Source organism: Myiozetetes cayanensis, unplaced genomic scaffold (genome assembly GCF_022539395.1).
Source record: "Myiozetetes cayanensis isolate MyiCay16 unplaced genomic scaffold, myiCay2020 scf19, whole genome shotgun sequence".
Taxonomy (NCBI): domain Eukaryota; kingdom Metazoa; phylum Chordata; class Aves; order Passeriformes; family Tyrannidae; genus Myiozetetes; species Myiozetetes cayanensis.
Genome location: NW_026087400.1, coordinates 14,664,853 through 14,685,520, shown reverse-complemented (window position 1 = coordinate 14,685,520; position 20,668 = coordinate 14,664,853). Strand labels below are relative to the sequence as shown.

The 20,668-nt window shown below is 50.1% G+C and overlaps 1 long non-coding RNA gene across 3 annotated transcripts in view; it reads left to right on the top strand.

Annotated features, from left to right (window-relative positions):
- The window catches only part of LOC126639059 (uncharacterized), a 39,012-nt gene extending 19,679 nt beyond the window's left edge, over nucleotides 1-19,333 (top strand). The window contains exons 2-4 of one of the 3 annotated variants that reach the window (XR_007628745.1): nucleotides 6,686-6,778; nucleotides 12,962-13,212; nucleotides 18,986-19,333. This is a non-coding gene — a long non-coding RNA (uncharacterized LOC126639059). Of the gene's footprint in view, nucleotides 1-6,685; nucleotides 6,779-12,961; nucleotides 13,223-18,985 lie in introns of all 3 variants that reach the window. The other 2 variants (XR_007628744.1, XR_007628746.1) reach the window with 2 other exon arrangements.
- The last annotated feature ends 1,335 nt before the right edge of the window (nucleotides 19,334-20,668 follow it).

Below are 20,668 nucleotides of genomic sequence, written 5' to 3'. Positions count from 1 at the left end.
TGACCTTTGCAGACCCCACAGAGAGCCTTTAGCACCCACCCATGGGGAGGCTCTGCTTTCAGGAGATGTTGTGTGGCCTTCTAGCCTGAAGAGCATCCAGCTGTGATTCAGGCAGAGGAGGTGGGAGAAATGTGTTTTTCCCTGAGTAGGGACAGCATTTGAGGGTTGATGGCCTTGGTGGGCAAATGACTCATGAGTTTCCCCCACCTGCCAAAGACAGACCATGACTTTGATCCATAGGACTTCTCCAGGGTACTGGGGAGCTTCAGTTCACCAGGATGCACACGATGGGTGCTTGGAGTGCCTGCCTGAGCAAGAGGGTACTTGAGGAGCAGCCAATTGACTCAGTATAATGAGCCTTAAATACTTGCCTTGTCATCCCCCTCTTCTAGATGCTGCCTGAGTCTTTGTGCTCAGCCCTGCTTCCAGGTTTCCATAGGCATTCACTCCTCTTTTAGCTTCTGTGATTGCTTATAATTCTTGTTTAAATTCTTCTCGTTTTCGCGGTGTAATTAGGCAGACGAGGGGCTTTTGTTCTGCAGTCAAAAAGCAATTAGCTGTGCTTTTTGCTTGATGGTTGTTTTGTAATTAAGACTTTGTTGATGGCTTTTGTCCTCAGCAGAAAATAAGGGGTGAAGGGTTTATCGGTTGCAGCTGCTGCCCAGAGCAAAAGGGACACCCTGCCTGCTCCCTGTCTGTGCCTTAACTGATCCTTGCCGGCGCTCTGCTTGCCTGGTTAGGTGGCAGGACCTGCGGAGGTGGCCCAGAGATGCCCCTGCCCCATTCCCATCCCCTGCCTGCTATAACCTGGGACCTTTCACGTGCTCTCAGGGTTGAGGTAACTTGCAAAAGTTTTCCCTCTTTAGGATGCCAATATGTGATTGAAAATATTCCCTGTCTCTTTCCTATGCCCTTCCAGGGCAGAGGCACCTGCAGCACTGTTTGCAGCAGGGTGGTCCCTGTCTCCTCACTCCCAGCAGTCAGAGCCGTGTCCCAGCTATTGAGCACCAATCCCAAGGCTGCCCTGGGCACAGGCAGTCAGTGCCAGCATGGCTGATGTGGAGATCTGTGCGGGAAGAATGTTGGGGTTAGGCAGCTCAGAGAATCACAGAATGTCCTGAGCGGGAAGAGACCCACAAGGATCATCAGCTACAGCTCCTGGCCCTGCACACGACAAACCCAACAATCCCACCATGTGCCTGAGAGTGTTGTGCAGTCACTGGTGCAGGTGGTCACTGCTCGTTGTGATGCCCTACAGAGAGATGCTCATGGGGTTCTGCTCCACACTTCTTTTTTCTCTCATAGAATCATAGAATTGTTTAGGTTGGAAAAGCCCTCTGAGATCATTGAGGCCAACCATTCCCCCAGCACTGCCAAGCCGACCTCTAAACCATATCCCCATGGCCCGTGGATGTACCACGTCCACACGCCTTTTGCACACCTCCAGGCACAGCGACTCCACCACTGCACCTGTTACAGTGTCGGATCTTCTCTTTCTGTGAAGAAATTTTCCCTATTATCCATTCTAAACTTCCCCTGCCACAACTTGAGGCTGTTTCATTTTATCCTAATGCGTGTTATCTGTGAGAAAAGCCTGACCACCACCACCCCCCCCCCCATGTTGCTACAATCTCCTTTCAGGCAATTGGAGAGAGTGAGAAGTCCTCCCTGAGCCTCTTTCACTCCAGGCAGAGCTCCCCACAGCTCCCTCAGCCTATGCTCATCAGACTTCCGCTCCAGACCCTGAGATTACCCTGTCAAGGTTTAAGTAGTTCAGCAGCTTTCCTTAGAAAAATAGAGCACTCCCCAATCCTGTCTCTGTTCCTGCAGAGCAGACAGTCCCTTTTCCTGTGTTCAGGGGCTGCTGGATGAGTGTGGGACAAAGACACTGCATCTCATCTCATCTCATCTCATCTCATCTCATCTCATCTCATCTCATCTCATCTCATCTTATCATGGCTTTTGGCATGTAAATCACAACTAGTATTCCTGTGAGCAGATCCCTTATCAGCAATAGATGTATTTTTAATACATGATCCCAACCAATTATTGAGGTTAACCCACTGCTTTAGGCCCGTTCTTTTTTGCACCCTTCACCTTCCCTTAAACTCTGCCTTCCTATTGGCTCTGAGGAATGGCCTTGTGTCCCATCCATCACTGCATGACCAGCAGCTCCATGATCCCAGCGCTTAGACAGACCCTTATGGCAGCTTGATCAATGCTGTGAATCCACGTGGCCCCAGGGGATTGCCATAACATCCCACCCTGGTCCTCCAGTCCCTTTCTGCCAGCTCTTTGGGGTTTTGCTGCCCTGCTCAGGGTGCACAGGAGAGCAGCTCTGCACCACTGCTCTGTGTCCCTGCTTCCAGCTCCTGCAGTCCCACAGGGAGCTGAAAGAAGATGGTGGATAGGAGCTGATAGAGAGGGCAGTACTGTGTAGATGGGCTGGCTTGCACAGTAGGACACTGAGGACAGGGTTTCATGACTGCTGGCAGCCCTGGCAGCCCTGTGCAGTGGCAAGGGAAGAGGTAACTCCGTGGGTGGCTGTGGCAGGGGGGATGCTGTGGTGGGGAGCAGGAATCTCAACGCATTCCTCCACCTGGAGTGGGGCTTGGGCTGCTCTCCCTATTTTGCATGCAGACCGCCTGTCTCCTCCTGTGGAGGGCAGTGGGCTGTGCTGTGACTGAGCTGTCCATGTGTAGAGATGAGCAAGAGTGGGTGATATCCAGGAGGAAGGTGGCCACAGACTGTCCTGGCTGATGGCTGGTCTCCAGGGCACCAGTACTCAGGGTGCCTCCACCACCCTCCCCGCACCTGGGCAGGGCTGGGGCTGCCTCAGGACACCCAGCAGTGTAGGTGTGGGCATTGATAGAGTGTTTTGTAGCTGTATCTTAAAGTGTTTGGTGACAAAAAAAAATAGAGGGTGCCCAGCAACTTCCCAGGAACAGCAGTGGGTGTGGGTGTCTTCCCACCTGAGCCCTGGCACACACATGTGCCCAGTTCTGCCCACAGCTGCTCTCACTTCATCATCAGCACGGTTGACAACGAGAGCCAGTTCTGGCTTTTCCCAAGGCAGCTGGATGATGGGAGCTGCTTCATCTGCTGCTAAACCTGCCTTCCCCCAGGAGGCTGCTGGCAGTAGCAGAATATTCCCCGTGGGGAGCACTGTCAATGCTGTAAGAGGGGACAGAAAACCTGAGGTGTTGTGTCTACATCGATTTTTCTGCATGCTAAATGCTAAGTGAGGCAGATTGAGTGCTGATTCTGTTGGAAGATGCAAGACAATGCCGCGTTTAAATCCCGTCAGGGGAGCCCGGCAGGTGTCACGGTGGGCAGGGCACAGCCACGGCACACCTGCTACCACCTGACAAGGTGGGACAGTCGCTCTCACCACTGGGCTCCAGGGTCTTGGCAGACACGCTGCCAGTGGAGACAGAGAGGTGACAGCCAGGAATGCTTCCATGCCAAACAATCCTGCCCTTTAGCTTGGTTATTTTTTTCTTTTTTCCTCTTTTGCAGGTTTGCCAGGTAATGGCAGTGACAGTTAGTTGAATGTTCAGTTCAGTGCTTTGAGCAGCAGGTACCTTCCGATTGAGATTATTTGCATGGAATAACAAAAAGCTCCGTCAGCAGAGTGGCTCTCCTGGAAAATAATGACATCTTTGGCTGTGCAGGAGCCAGGACAAAGCCCACTCCCTGCCTGTAATCCACTGGAAGCCACTCAGTAGCACTTTGAGCAGGGTCTGAGGGGGCAGGGCTGTGTGCCAGACCTCTGCCTGCAGCCAAGGCGTTATGCATTATTTAACAAAAAGTGTCAGGCTGAATTTTTGCACTGGCTGAAAGCAAAATCACAATCATTTGAAGCGGGATCTTTGGAAACTAAAATTATCTTCACATCATATTTCTTCTCCAGTAATGCCAGCATTACATTTTCTCAAATTCTGAGTCAGACATCAGGAAAAAGAGTAAAAATGTAATAGGCTCAAATATCACAGAATCCTTCAGGTTGGAAAGACTTCTAAGACCATCACATCCAACCATTAAACCAGCACTGCTGTGTTCACCACTAAGCCACATCCCCAAGTACCACATCCACATGCCTTTTGAACACTTCTAGAGATGGTGAACACTTCCAGAGTTGGTAAAATATTTTACAATATCCAGGGATATGATAAAATTTAGAAAAAGTTGATGGTGTCATACTGATTTTCTCCTTTCTGCTGTCTCTAAATCTCTAATACACCCTGAAGCCAAGGTTTGGGGTGTGGGTTCATAAGCAGTTATAGGAATTTCCTCTTCCTTTATGTTTTAACAGACTCAACTGCTCAGGTGCTTATAGTCATTCTTTGTCCAGTGGAGCCCTGGCTATCACTGCTGCACTCTCCAGCCAGGGACGTGTGTGGCAACCCTTCATTCCCCATTTCCTGGCATGTTCCCTGTCAGAGCTGCAAGCGCTCAGCTTTATAAACAGGGGCTGAATGGAAAATAGAGAGAAATAACCATACCTGTTCCTGAATGCTGGCACTAGCATGAGCAGGGTAGGTGGGAATCTCCCCTCCTGGGGCCTTTGCCTGTGCCAGGAGGCAGCAGCCAGTTATAATCTCACTCCCTGAGGTGCTGGAGCAGTGGGTGCCACTGGTGCTGCCAGTGGTGGGGACTGGGGACATCCCCCAGTGCTGCCTCCTGAGCCAGGACCACATCAGCTTCCCTGACCTCAGTGTTCTGAAAAATATATTTGTGGTATTAAGAGCCTCAAAAATGGCCAAGAGACAGAGGAGTTAACTAAAACTTTTATTCGAATAAAAGGGAGAGTTCACTAGACAATCCCCAGTGAGGTGTCTCAACTTGATCGAGGTTGCAGCCTCTTTTATCCCCTCTGCCCCAAATGCAGGTCTCTCCCCGTTTCCCCGTTGATGAGATACTCAGGAGTTACAACCTTCCCGACACTTCTACAATGTGTCCCCTATTCCATGGTCATTAGAGGAAGGGTCCCCAGCATTTTCAAAATAGAGGTTACTGATTCTTTGCTGCTGATAGAAACCCTTGTTCCTGGGCAAACTGCACCTCTCTGTAACTGATAACTGAACAACCATTAACTTGTCACTTCCCACCACCAAATGCAACCACACTACAAACTTTGGAAGAACACCTATTTATTCCTAATATCAGTGTACCAGGGCAGCTGATTCCTCACACCCAGCATCTTCTCATGGGAACATCTGCCCATCCGCTCACTCCTCTGTACTGCTCCCCTTCATATGGGAGCCCCCCAAAACTCTGCCCTCCCCAGCCCCAGCAGAGCAGCCTCTGACAGATGCAGCAGGGCCTAGCTGGAGCTCACAAAAAATCAGAGTTGCTTCTTTATTTGTGCAAAAACATGGCAGAAATTATAGTGACCCTGTCTTTTCCAGAGCTGTTTTGCTGACCATCAGCTGTGGCAGCTGCATATGACAGCTTTGACCCAGACATGCAGCAGTAGCAATTCAGGTGGGGTGTTTGTGGGCCATAGCAACTTTTAATCAGCTCCAGGAGCTGTGGATAAACCGTATCTGGCTAATGATGTCATGTTGAGGTGGTTTGGCATTGGTTTTGCTCTTTTCCTGTTAAAAATGAGAAGGAAGATGATGTGATTGGAAATGCCAGGCTTTGTGTGGCGTGGGCGGGATGCCTGTGATTCCTCAGCCAGAGGGAAGCAGTGCTATTGAGCAGCTCTCCAAAGGCAAACAAGCTGGAAACACAGGGTTTGGACAGTACACACGAGGGTTACAGACTGGAACATCCACCTCACTGGCTTTTATTACATGTGTATGTGACAGCTCCAAACATGTGTCCAGGCATTCAGCCCCTGCTGCTGCAGCTCATGCCTGGCCTCCTGTGACTGTCACTGCTGTCACTGCCACTGCTGCTGCCACTGCTGCTGCTGTTGTGACTGTCACTGCTGCTACTGCTGCCACTGCTGCTGCTGCCACCGGTGCTGTGACTTTCACTGCTGCCACTGCTGCTGCTGCTGCTGCTGCTGCTGCTGCTGCTGCCAAGTGACCTCAAGCTCTGTTGCCCCTCTACCCCAAGCTGCCCTCCCAGCTCCTCTCATCATTTCCACCATGAACTGGAGACCCTTTTTCCTGGTGTTTTTCGTATTGCAATAAGACCGAAAGGCCCCCCATGTGCTGTGCAAAGAAATGATTGGTTTGGGAAGAACAGTAATTTTAGGAAAATGAAGGAATGGCCAGAGAAGTGATATGATGTCATCCACCACTAGTGGTTGAATATGCCCCTGCCTTAAGGGCAAGGACCCACTGGCAGGTGCCAAGCAGCACCTCTGAGGCAGCAGCACACAGTGCCACCCCACTGGGGCAGTCACCTCCTCTACTTGCCCACATCTGCACAGCACATCTGCATGGAGCACAGCACAGCTGCCTTCCTTTCAAGCACCTTTTTATTCCAAGAACATATTTTCTGTTGTGCATATTGTGCATATTGTGCAATAATGTAACATTTTAAAACATCAGAAGAAAGGCTACCAAGTTTTTTAGAATATACAGTTTCAAATTTTTTTGGGGGGGTGAAAATATAAAAAGGGCCTTTTTTTTCCTTTTACTGGTATGTCTTAGGAAGAATTTCAAAATTAATTTCCAGAATTTTCTGGAAAATGCTCATCTTGCTTCCCTCTCTCCTCTGGCTTCAGGTGGGAAATCTCTGGACTTCTCCTGGTGTGGTTTCCAGTGGCTGCAGGTTGCTGCCACACTTCAGAGACTGATCACTGGGTCCCTGTGCACAGGTTGGATGTCGTGTTTATCCAGCAGTGATGACATAAGGTCCATGTCCATGCAACAGTCTGCTTCCTTTGGGCATTTCCACAAGGCTCCTGGCAGATTCTCTACAGCTCACAGACCTTGTGGCAGATGTCCATCACTGTCCTCTCCGATGTCCAACATTTCCAAGGGTGGGGACAGTGGCAGTGAGGGCTGAAGAAACAGTGCTGGGTGCTGGGGCATGTCCTTGCCTCTCAGGAAGAGCATCCATACACTACAGGAGTTTTCCTATTAGTTACTTATGCCTCCCTTTCCTATTAGTTACTTATACCTCCCTATAGGGGAGGTATAAGTACCTAATATAAAACCAGGTATAAGGTATAAGTACCTAATATAAAACCAGGTATGACACTGGTTTTCCAACCCTTCCTGTGCCTGTCTGATTTTTCTCAGCCCCTTTGACTGTGTTTGCATCTCTTCTATGCAGTGAAATTACCATATCAAAGGGAGCCCAAGCTCCCTCCACACTCTTGATGCTGCCTGGGGACTTTGGAAAGAGGTAAATCCTGCTCTCCCTCTAGACATGGCAATTAAATCTTTCATTAGCTGCTTCCATTCTCCTTTGAGAGGGACAGATGAACTTGGACATAAGAACTGTGTTTCAGTATCACAATCCCAGCTCATCTTGACAAGAGCCCAGAACAAAAAAGGGAAGGGAAGGTGATCTGTGCTGCTCCTTGGAGACTGGTTAACATCTATCTACCAGCACAAAGAGGCTTTTGAAACTCTGGGAGTACCTCACCTAAAGCACCAAGTCCTGAGTAAATCATGGAATCACTGAGGTTAGAAAAGCCCTCCAATATCATCAAGTTAAACCATTAACCTGGCACTGCCAAGGCCACCACTAAACCTGGTCCCTAAGTGCCACATCCACGTGGTTTGTGAACACTTCCAGTGTTTGGTAAGATACACACAGGTACCCCCCAAAATGCCAACACAGTGTAAAGAATCCAAAAAGGTTTATTCTGAACTCGAGAACACTAAAAAACTTACAAAGGTAAGCTGAACCAGCTGCAAACAGTGCTGGGCCTGAGAAGGCACACCTCCTGTTCCTTCCTCAGGCTTTCTTACTGCTGGCTCCCCGGCTCTCTCGGGGCCATGGTGCCCCTGTAACATGTCTATGAATGTTAACTCTCTCCTCACATATCAGAGAAAGAATCTCTCTGGAATGGGGGGGAGAGAACAGCAACTGACTTGAGAAAGTGTCAGGAAAGCTTTTCCTAGGCAAAATAACTGATTCCTTGTAGTAAAATCTTCCAGGGAAAGAGTATTTACCCCTCTGTCCCAGAATGGTAATTCTACCACTGCCCTGTGTCAGCACCTTACCACCTGTTCCATGAAGAAATTTTCCCTAATCCTCAACCTAAACCTCTTCTGGTACAACCTGAGGCCGTTTCCTCTCATCTTGTCACTTGTTACCAGGGAGAAGAGCCCAACACCCACCAAACTCCCTGAGCCTCCTTTTCTCCAGGCTGAGACCCCCAGCTCCCTCAGCTGCTCTTCATCAGACTTGTGCTCCAGATCCTTCTCCAACTCTGTTCTCTTCTCTAGATGTGCTCAATGTCCTCCTTTTTGTGCAGGGTCCAAATGATGTGGCCAACCACCCTCTCCTGTCTGCTGAGGCAGCTCCTCCTACTGAGACCTCCTTTTAAAATGACAATTTATTGATCTTCTTCCTGCCTGAACTTTCTCCTTAGCTCTCAGCATTTAGCATGGACCTCAGAGGGCCCAGTCCCTGTGGGGATGGGCTCTTGATGACAGATCTGAGTGGCTGTGGTCACTGCTTTGCTTTGGCCAGGTACAATTGCAGCTGGTGTGTGCCAGGTTTGTCTGACACTGAAGAAGAGGCAGAGAGGGAGACTTCAGCCAGTTGCAGTTTGGGGACCCAGAACAAAAGGCACCCATGATCTCAGGCCTTACTTAAAACATAACCCTATGGCTCCTTCCCTGTAAAACAGGGAAAATGAGTCTTGCCTTCATTTACAGCCAAGGGGCAGGTCAGTGAAATCCCAGAAAATCTCTGGAAGCTGCTGGAGAAGCCCAGAGACTGCCCCTAGTGCCATACACAGGCTGGTCCGAGGGGGCCAGATGTGGTTTGTATGAATATTGTCTGTACTGGAAGCCTTGTACAGCTGTGTAGGGCTGCAGGACACTAGGAGGGATGAATGCTGAAAGAAAGGAGAGGAGAAAGGAAAGATCAGGCTGAACATAGGCCACAGCATGCACAAGGCTGCCTTTGCTCCTGGAAGCCTTCAGCACTGAAAGTGGGCAGAGACAGCCCAAAAGGGGCTCAGAGGCTCTGAACAGTTGGACTAACATTCATTTACCAGTGAGTATTTGGATGGCTCCACAGCTGAGAGCAAGGATTGCCGACCTTGCTTTGGTCTTGGCAAGAACTCCCAGCCTGGGTGTTATCCTCATGGTGCAGCTGGAGGGAGGGAGGGCAGGAGGGGCACAGCCATGGATGGAGCTGGCATCAACCTCTTCCCCCCATCCTTAGACCTTCACACTTCTGTCCATGCTCATGGTTCTCAGTGTCCTCCTCCCTCCCACCTGCCCTGGCGCAACTGAGCTGCCTCTTCCCCTTCCCAGCAGAGCTCTGCACACCATCCACTGTCACAGTGATGCTGCTGCTCTTCATATCAGCAGCTGCAAGGTAGAGAAACAGAAAAGGAGTCTTTGGCCTCCTATCCTGACAAATTTAGCTTACACAGAAAAGCCCCAGCAGCCCTCTGTGCCCTGTGCATGGGGACATGGCACCTACAGGTGTACATGGCCTCCCAGTATGGTGCTGTTGTGCTGGGACAGCACCAGCTGGGGTTCCAGAGAAGCAGTAGCAGAGCTGGGCTGAGTAGGGGCATCACCTACATCTCCTGTCTGCCCCTGTACACCTGGGGCTGTCCTTGCCACCACTGTGGCTGATCACCCTGATCCCTGTGGGACTCCCAGCCCCAGCCCTGCCCAGAGGTTTTCCCACTATGGTGAGTGTCTGTGATCCAGAGGGGTGACAGTGCTGCCATCCTACAGTGGTCCTTGCAGCCCTTCAGTGCTCCTGATTCATGCTGGAGCTCCTTGATAGGACAAGGGGAAAAGGCTTCCCACTGACAGAGGGCAGAGTTAAATTGGATATCGGGAAGAAATTAGTCCCTGTGAGGGTGGTGAGGCTTTGGCACAGGTTGCCCAGAGAAGCTATGGCTGCCCCATCCCTGGAAGTGTTCAAGGCCAGGTTGGATGGGAGCAATCTGCTCTAGTGGACGGGGTCCCTAACCATGGCAGGGCGAGGAAGAAGATGAGCTTCAAGGTCCTTTCCAACCTGAACCATTCTGGGATTCTTTGATTCTGTGGTATTGGAGCTTGGTGAAGATCTTGGCTTTAACCCAAAATAATTCCTCCCGTGCCATGGCAGAGGCAGGCTGGAAAGGCTGTTGACAGCCCTGGGAGCCAAGAGCAGCATCCCTGGGAAAAGAGCCCCTGTACTAGCTGAGAAAAAACCATGGTGTTCCGAGAGCCCAAACAGCACATTCCTAGGGCTCAAGGTTGCCTTTTGCTTCATCTCCACATCTGCACCCCGGGGAGACCATGGCTGCCCAAAATCATCCTGCCCTGTGGCACGTGTCCTGGGGGGATGCTGGGGCAGGGACCCCACTGGGCCATGCTCTGAGCGTGCCGGAAGCCTGGCAGGCTGTGAGGATCTGTGGAAATGTTGCTGTGCTGGCAGTGCTCCCGGGTGAGATGGGGACATGGTTGTCAGGGCCCAGCAGTGTCGCCGATGGAGAGCCATTCTTTGTGTAAGAAAATCTTCCAGAGCAGCTTCCTCCCTGACCCTCCTTTTTTGTTATATTTTCAGAGCGTGCTGCAGGGAGATGCCAGTCTCTCAGAAATCATCCTGGCTGGAAGTCAGCTGGAGGCCAGGCTAGGCAGGGCTGCTGGAAGTGTCTTGACAGGTCTCTTATCTGGCTGGTGCTCATCCCTCCAGATTGAGAGAGAAGGAAACTGAAGCAAACTTCACATTTTAATGACCAGGATTTGCTTATCATATTCTCTCTCTTCCATATTTTCTCCCTTCTCTCTTCCAGGGCTCCCAGGGATTCCTTTCCCTCATCTGTCAGGAAGGACAGTGCTGAGGCCATGCCTATGTGGGCAGAGTGGTGCCCCCCATGCTGCTAGCTCTAATGCAGTGAGTGTGGCTAATGCTGAGTGCCAGGCATTGTGTTTTGGTGGAGCTGGGCCAGAAACGAAGAAAAAACCCATAAAATCATGGAATCATTAAAGTTGGAAAAACCCTCTAAGATCTAGTCCAACGATTACCCAGCACTGCTAAGCCCACCACTAGCCCATGTCCCCAGGTGCCACATCACACATTTTCTGAACACTGATATGAGGCTCAAGGAACCCCTTGGCCAAGTCACTTCACTCCTGCCTCAGTTTCCTCTCTGCACGAGCTCTCATCAGGTGCCTTCCAGGTGCTGGAGAGCTCTGAATCTGCAACTGCCCAGAGCTGGAAGCACTGCCTGGGGATGAGCCCTGCTGGGGTGATGAGTCTGGAGCACAGAGCAAATCCTGTGTCCCTGCACACCCCTCTGGGAAGGAAGGCAGGCTGTGGAGTGCCCTAGTGTTTCCCTGCACAGATCCAGCAAGGCTGTGGTGCAAGGCTGTGCTGCATGATCATGCAACTGTGGTGTAAATTGCTTGCCAGACACCCAGGTAGGTGGCACAGAAAGGCTCTGGAGAGCCGCCTGGGAACAGGAAAATGGAGCCTTGTTCTAACCCTGCTCCTCTCCGATGGGAACACCAGCTCCCCTATGCCCGGAGCAGTGAGTGGGTAACAGCACCCCTTGAGGAGGGGAGGAAGAAGCTGCCAGCTACTCACCAGGATGCTCACCCCATGGGAGCAAACTGCTGTGGGTTCTGCTGGGAAAGAAGCACTAATGGAGCTCATCAGAGTCCCAGCACAAATTTGGTTCCTGGTCTGGAGAGGCCAGTGACATGATGGCCACTGCTCATCACCAGGTGCTGCAGAGGAAGCTCTGGGCACCCCATGTTACCTGATGGGGAAAATCTACATCCATCTTTAGGTTTCCTCTGGAGCCATGAGCAGCATAGGAATCAGTCACCAGGGGACAAGCACAAACACAGCTGCAAATGACAACCCAGCTGCCGGGGAAAGCAGATAGAGTTAGAGCAACACTGAGCTCTTCAGAGCAATTCATACTTAGAAACACTTTAATGCACAACACCTCACTAATCTGACACTCTCAATGAGCAGTTCCTGTCAGTTTGATTTTGCACAACTTGCAAAATGTACCTTATTTCACTGTAAAATGAAAATCCCAGTCTTCTCTTTTACTTAGCTTCTGATTTAGGAGATAATTCAACAAAAGAAGGCAAACCAGATGGTTCTTCTTTCCTCTTCATCACCTGCTCCAGGCAGAGGGGACGGCACATGCATCCCTCAGCTGCTCTGCAGAGCTCAAATGGCCTCTGAGCATTGCCAACCTGTTCCCCAAGGTCATTTCCCCCTGTGTGGGACCACTGGCTTTACCCTACAGCATGGCCATCCCTTGGTGGCCACTTCCTCACCTGGGGTTAGGATAATAGTTTCCTTGCATGTGGATTATTGTTCTTGATGCACCTTGAATTGTGCAGACTTTATATGGGGGGGTGGGAGGTTTCCTTCAATGTTTCCTCCTGAGCTTGAGAGCCCCAAGGATGCAAAAGCCATCAATTCTATGCTGTTGGTTGTTGACTTTGACATTGGAGCTGTTCCTGTGCACAGCATATGCTCCTCTTGCACATCAAAACCTACACTTGAACTGGTGAATGATTCATAATCATCCATAGTGTAGGAAATTGGCAAACAAACTGTGATCACTTATTTAGATTTATGGGATATGGACAGAGGGAGTTAGTCTTCCAACTTGACCTGCTGGACTGCTTTGGTCAGCTCTTGGAGTGCAGCTGAGCAGGAACCTTGGTGGCACCAGCTCAGCTCCTGTTGGCCTTGCAGAGGAGAGAGGGGGTTGTCATCATGTCACCTCTCAAGCCCAGGGCTGGGTGAGGTGACCTTGGTTGTGAATGCAGATTAAACTCCAGATGAGGAGGAGCAAAAGCCACATCTCCAGCTGATGATATTTGTTATTTTTCCCCAGGAACAGAGAACACAACTTCACCTTGAGGGTTTTTCCTTAGGAGAAGCCACTGCTGTGCTTGTGCTCTTGAACTTCTGATGTGATTGAAAATTGCTGTCTTAGAAATGAGAAGATGAATTTTAAAAGTCCCAAGACTTCTCAGCTCAAAAGAACTCCTGTTTTTGAGAGCCTGGACTCTGACTTGGGAACCCTCCAAAGCTGGAAGCACTATGAGCCATGTCGTCTGACTGAAAAGTGGATGGTTTGGCCAGGTAAGCTCAGGTGAGCATAAAAGTTCTCTCCTCAGGGTGCCGGGAGATAACCCTCACCTTCTGCCCTACCAGCCTTGATGAGTGGCAGTTACTGGGGTGCTCTTGGCTGAACCACCCCAGCTGGCTGCCTCTTCTCAGAATGTCACTGAAAGCCACCTGGGACTGGGAGGTCACCTGGGGTACAGCACCCATACCCCAACCTGGGTTTGCTGCGCTGTGTCTGGGGTAACACATGGGAGGCTGCTGGCCCTGGGTGTTGCTGTGAATATTTTCCCATCATGTCACAACTGGGGAGCCCTGAAAGCCAGCCCAAATGAGTACACCTGGGTGAGAGGAGGGCATGATCCTCCTGGCATGAAGCTGGGACTGTGGGCCTACTTGCACACATGCTCGGTGGTGCAGCCCCGAGGCCATGCCTTTGAAGCAAGCCAAGGGGAAAAGCAGCAGTCCGGTAAACTCTATAAGGTTGTGAATACTATGGTTGAATGTTCTGGTTCCTTGCTCTCTGGTGTCACAGCTGAATACTGTTTTTATTCATGTCTCCCAACCATCGTGCCCAAGACAACATCAGTGTGGGATCTCCCCTGCTGTAAGCTGGGAGAAGCTACAGCACGGTGGCCCTTGACTATGCAGGAGGGATCTTGGCAGAGTGCAGAGATCTGCAGGGAAGGACCATTATAAATAATCCCAGAGATGTGGGAGGAGACAGCACTGGGCTGGTCCAGTCCCCCTGTCATCCTCTTTATTTTGAGAGAGAAGGAGAAGCAAGTGTAAGGGAGCTGCTTCTACCAACTGCTGAAGACCATGACCTCGTGAACAGTCTTGTTCACAGGAGGTGGAGAATGATCCATGTTCATACCAGTCCCTTGCCATACCTCAGTTTCCCCTTATGTAACCCAACTCTCTCTGCCTCTCACCTTGGTACAAGGCTGTTGTGCCCAGGGATGGCGGGGAAGCAGATCCCATTCACGCTTGATGATTTAAACTCTGATATGAGCAGAAATGAGATCAAAACAGGCCAAAGTTCCCTGGTTTTCTCATGAGTATTCCTCTTAATGACCACAGTTAACCCTCTTTGCCCTCACTTAAGATGGATCTGGATTTTTGGATGTTCTTCTATAGGCCTTAGTTATCTCTACATTTCCTCTCCTCCCAACTTGGAGCTCTGGCACATCTGGCCAGGACTGACTCTGTGGTTTTTGTTCTCTTCCATCCACGGTGTCTTTGCTGTGTCAATACAGCATTAGACCACCTCCCTGATGAGGGCCAAGGTCACTTCTGACCCTCTCCCTGAAGCCCAGAGCAGTTGCCCAGGACCGACTTCTGCTCCAGCCAAGCAGTCCCTGCACTTCCGTAGCATAAGAGCCCCTTTTCCTCCTTGCTGGCACTTGCCCTTATTTCTCAGGTGACCTGCCTTTCTGAGAACATTCCTCTCCCTTCCACACCTCCAGCTGTGCTCATGATTCAGATCGACACTTTCTCTGGTTTAATTTAATACAAGTTACTGACATGATATATCTGAGCTGGGCTCCCTCCATACCTCTTGAACCTTACTGGGGTGTTTTGTGGATATTTCCAGTCCTGAAAAATGGGCCTTGAAGCAGGAAGAGAAAAAGAAAACAATTCCTGAGTTTCTCAGTGGGCAGCAGCCTAAAACCTTGCAATGAGCCTGCCACTGCATGCATGAGGGGAGGGAGCTGGAGCCGTGTCACAGGGAGGCTCTGGTGTGGCAGGAGTGTCCCAGCTGGAATGACAGAACCTGCTGCCTGTGTTCACAGCACGGCAGGACCAGGGTCTGTGCTGGTAACAGGACACATGTCCATCTCTCCAGGGGAGGCTGGAGTTGGGATCCTGCACACCACAGCTATGTATCTGCAGAGCTGAAGGGGTTGGAAGACCACCAGAGGAGTGGGGTCTCTTTCTGTATCACAGAGGATCCACAGCCCTTTCTTTACATGTCTGGTGATGTTAGATAAATTACTTGACCAAACAAAGATCCACAGAGTTGCTGAGGTTAGAAAGCAATGCTGGAGCTGTCTTCAGTAGGAAAAAATTCACCACAGAAACAGTGGTCAGGCATTGGAAGAGGCTGCCCAGGGAATCATCAACCCTGGAAGTGTTCAACACCACCAGTTATACTAAGTAATTGTTATCATCCAGACCACACTTCAGCTGGAAAGGCCCCAGTCACAGCAAAGGTCACAGAGAACCTCTTCCCAGTAACTGGGAAATCCTGTGCAATGTGTCCACTCGCAGCTGAAGCCTCTATCTTTGCTGTGAGAAGGTCCAGCTTATATAGTGTTAAACAAACCAGCTGGTGTGGGAAATCAACTTGGCTTTCTTCCTCTAATGGTATTCCCTTAAGCTGGGCCAGGGCCCAGAGGGAGACCGAGAGAGTCGATTTGGGCCATCTACTATCAAATGCCCTATGGCCTTGACTAGTCACTAAATACAGAACTTACTGCTACACTGATATCTCAAATATGAACCAGCTACAACTACGTGAGGCTCTACCATTTTTTGCGACCTTGTCTGCAAAGAAAAGTCATACTTATAACACATACAGGCCTTACTAATTATTGATAACATGCTGTGCTAACAAGCATAAATGTATATTCTTAAGGCATTACTAAGGATTATATAGCATCTTGGTTAATAAACAGATATATGGTTAAACACAATACTAGGCTAAATATTAGGTTGGAGAGTTCATCTTATAGGTCAGCTTTGGCTCAGGGCCAGTTCTACAGGCCCCAGCATTACACCTGTTTGTCAGAGGGGAGTGGAGTAGCTGATCCTGAATTATGTTTCCTGGACACCTAGAGAGCTAGGACTGCATCCTGTGGACTCTTCCAAGCAGATCCCTCAAGAGGCCAAAGTCTGCTCTCCTGAGTCCAGGTTTGTGACCTTGTCTTTTTCTCTGCTCCCTTCCCTCAGGACTCTAACCTCCACCATGCCACATTCTTTTCAGCCAAGGTTGCCCTCATCTTTCACATTCCTCAACATGTTTACAGGTCTATCAGTGTCTTCCCTCTTTGGCTCTTTGACACCTACATTAGGAAATTCTTGACAGAGTGTTCCAGAAACCTCCCAGATTGCCTGTGTCCTCTTGTGCTGTCCCTCCAGATAGTATCATGGGAGTTAAGGTCCTCCATGAGAACCATGCTCTGCAAACAGGAGCCTACTTCCAGGTAGAAAACTTCATCTTCTGCTTCCTGATACGGAAGTCTATAGTGGACATTCAGGAGTACATCACCCATATCAATTTGCCTTCCAACCAGGATACTCCTGACTGGCTCAATATCCATCCCAGGGCAGAGCTCCATGCGTTCCTGCTGCTCCTTCAGACAAAAGGCAGCTCCCTCTCCTTGGTTTCTCACTGGGGGAGTCCTCCCTGTCCATGGAATGAGACAAGGATTAATGGGAAAAAAATTAACAAGTATCACTAAAAATGTGACCAAGTGCCGAGGGCTGGTTGTACCACACAAATGGGTACAGCCAGCCCTCAGCCTGGCACCTCCTGGCTGCAATTTGGACCTTCCTACCTCTTTTACAGTCTCCATTTGGACATCCCATTGCACGAGAACCCACTCTGACAGCCGACATCTGGCACTCAGAATCTCTCCCATTTCCCTCTGTTTTTTCTCTCCCTCTGGACTCTCATTCACATCTTACATTGAACTCTCCCCTGTTTTCTGATAGCTTTGATAGCTGCTCAAATGTGACCATATTCCAAATGGCATGTCTGTTCCTGTAATGCCTGTAATTTCCTGCCAAGTTTTTTAGCCTTCTCTTAGTAGACTTCAGCTTTTTGATGAGGGTGCTGCACTGCTCTGTTCCCATTATTCCAGCTGGGAGTGTGACCACTGCCCAGGCTGCTTCCCCAGACACGCTCAGCATCTGCTTTGGGAAACAATCCTGAGAGGAGAAAGGCTCCTGTGTTTCTCCCTATAGGATATGGCCTGTGAACATGCAGTGTTTGCACAACTCAGAGATGGTGTTTTCCATACATTTGAAAGCAAGGCAGAATTGTGTCTCCTGTTGTTTTACTGGTGGACACACCAATGCACAGATGGGGGAAGTGACTTGGCTATGCCACACACCAAGTCGGGGGCTCCCAGTCTCCCATTACTGCCTCATTTTTATAGTCTGTAGATGCTACAGGAAGTTTTTTGGCTGTAACACAACAAGCTTCACACAGCCAGACTTTGGAGAGGCTGGGGATCCAAGAACAAATGTCATAAGTGTGCCCTGGGGCATTTCCAAGCTGGAGGCCGTTCTCTCTCATCCCCCAACATGGCTGGTGCAGGGACCTGCACCTGCTGCTCTGCTCAGCTCTCCCAAGGACTTTGCTTCCTATCAGCTTTCCCTGGCCAGATTGCGTGTGTTGCTGTTTTCCTCATGCCATCTGCACCGCTCTACCTTGCTCCAATAGTGGCACGCTTTTGCGGATGAGGGATGGCTGGACAGGCTCCAGGCAGGCTCCTGGGATTGCAAAAAGAGGAGGAAGGACCACAGAGATGCCCTGGGGGCTGAAACACCTCTGCTATGGAGACAGGCTGGGAGAGCTGGAGGTGTTCAGGGCTGGACTCCTGTGTGGTGGCTGCTGGTGCACCCCCACCTCTGTCTCTGCCCATTAGCAATACCTCACAGGAGTTGGATATGCCTTAATGAAATGTTAATGAGGTGCCTCATAGTGTCACCTGCTCTGTGTGTGGGGCTGGTGATCCAGACTGGGTACCACCAAATCTCTGCTGAAACTGGCACAGCCTGCAGCTCCCATTACACAGTGCAGGGGCAATGGGACACTGCCTGGAGCTTCCTTGGATGTCCCCTCTTCAGTCCTTTCCCCTCTCACCTTCAGCACTGCTGGGTTACAGACCTCTGGAGTTTCCCCACAGCGTGTGGCTTTCCTTACTCCCATGGAGATGTCCCACTGCCCAAATTACTGTCTTTCTCCAGCCTCAGCTTGGTGCTGAGGGTGGAAAGTCCATCCAAGGCATCGAAGACACAGCAGAAAAACCTTTCCTGCTCTTCCGTACAGGTCAGGCCATATTAAACAAGTTCTTGTGCATGTCAGAGCAACCACACCTTGCAGAACTTTTCTGGCTTCTCAGATCCAGGAGGTATTTATCCCATCTTTCAGTAGACTTCACAAAAGACTCCTGCATGTTTCTACCCTCATGTGCCATGGCCTGTGTGACTTGATTCCTTAAAAACAGTGTCCACTACTGATGTACCACTGAGCTTCCAAGTTGATGCTTCAGGAACCAAGCTAAGAAGAGAAAGTGATGGTGAGGAGGAGGTGGTTCCTCCTTCCACAGGAGGAACCACGGAGAGGCGATCCAGTGCTTGGATCTAGGGAGGGGCCGAGGGGAGGGAATGGGACACACAGAGTGAGAAACAGAAGGCCCTTGGGATGCTGGGATTTCTGGATACCTGCAGTTCCCAACCACTGTGGTCCAGAAAGGGCTGGTGGCTGCAGGTCCTGGGTCTCGCAGTGCAGTGGGTGCTGAGCTCTGCTCCTGCAGCTGAGGCTCCCAGGGCCAGGGATTTGCTGGGGGAAGCAGAGGAAGCAGGAGCCAGTGGTGGGCAGGGGGAACTCAGTGTCTATGGAGGACACTGAGAGCCAGCACTTCCAAGGGGTATTGCAGTGAGGAGGAAGGATCTAGACTTCTAAGTAAATTGCCTTTTGTTTCCCTTCAGAACTTTAGAAAACCATGTTTTGATTCAAAAACAAGGCTAATATTTACCTTTTCTTTTCTTCCCTAAGCTGTCAGCTCAGGCCAAAACCGGTAATTGGAAAACCAGAAAACCAGGAAGGAAGGGGATGAATGGGAACCTGAGGCAGGACCAAGAGAAGAGGCAGTGAGGACAGAGATGCTGGAGCATGGTAAAGAAAGAAAGCAGAACAGGAACCAAGCATGGAGGCCTCCAGCCAAGCCACCCCGTGCTTCTCTCAGCCTGTCTTTCATGTCTCGTAGTGTTTGGGTTTCTCTAAACTTAGAAAATTCCCACATATAGATTTTTTTATCTTATCACCAAGGCTGCTAAGTGCAACCCAAACTAAGAGACACTACATAGAATAAATACTTAAACAGTAAACCCACAGAAATCACAAGCGAATGATGCATTTGTTATTTCTATATTAACCCCAGGAGCTCCAGTGAGGATTTCAGGTACCAATGGGAGAGGAACCACCAGGAATCAAGAGGAAGCTGGTAAAACCTGGATGAAAGCAGGAAGGAGAGTACCACATGGGTGCAGGACTCATGAGAAGAGCAGAGAGAACAGCTTACTCCTGTAAGCAGAGTCCTACAGCACCAGAGTAACATGGAGGTGCCATAACCTGAATTCTGACTCAGCATCCCATTTAATGATTTCATTTCAATCTGGGATTAGCTTCCTGTTTCTTCTAGGGTTAAAATGTCAGTGTTTTGTCATTTGCTCAGTGCTAAGTGGATCCTCCAGTATTTAGTGCTTTACTCCACCCAAACTCTGTATTTCCTCATGAAATAAGGAACAACACTCTCAGGCACATGTTGGGATTGTTGAGATGTCCTGTGCAGGGCCGGGAGTTGTACTCAATGATCCTTGTGGGTCCTTTCCCACTGTGGAAAATCTAGGCCTTCCTTGGTGACCAGTTTGTAATCAAGGAAGTGGCCATGTACCCAGTATTCCATACGATTTTTACGTAAATCGGGGTATAAATAAGAAGGGAGGAGAGGCCTTTACTCTCTTCTCTTCCAGTGAGGTTCAGGGCAGTGGGCCCTTGCGTTGGTCTCGCTTATCTAAGTCTGAGGCTGCAGCGTCCACTGGCCTGCCACGTGGAGGTTTGGAGAGTGTTGGCCGTGTCTGCCAATCCTGCTTTGCTAAGGGACGTGCTGAGATCTGTTTTGCTAGTTATTAGTATAGTTCTTGAGTTTGATTGTGTATATCTGTTCAGTGTCCCTTTTTTTGTCCCTTTTTCCCCTTTCCCTTTCCCGTTGCGGGGGGAGGGGGGTGTTTGAATTCCCGTCACTGTGTACGTAGTAAAGGCCAGTCTTCACGAGTGAAGATCCGGGGAAGGTCTTTACACCTTCCAGCCTGCGCATTGGATTTTTTAGGTGAGACACAGTGTGCGTGGAACTGAGCCCACCCTTTAATCCTAAGGTTCATCTGCCGGGGCCAAGCGAGCTTGGACGGTGGCAGTGAGGTTCTTAGGACGTAGGTGGGTTGCCTTTAAGGGCTAACGAGCCCCACCTGCCCAGGAGTGGCCCTGACTGGGAATCGAACCCGGGTCTCGGCGGTGACAGCGCCGCGCCTTTACCACTAGACCACCAGGGGCTCCAGTACGTAGTATTTTAATTGTATATAACTGTAATCCAGGCAGATGGAGCTCGTTAGCCCTGAAAGGCAATCCATCTACGTCCTGAGGACCTCGCTGCCACCATCTAAGCTGGCTTGGCCACTGCAG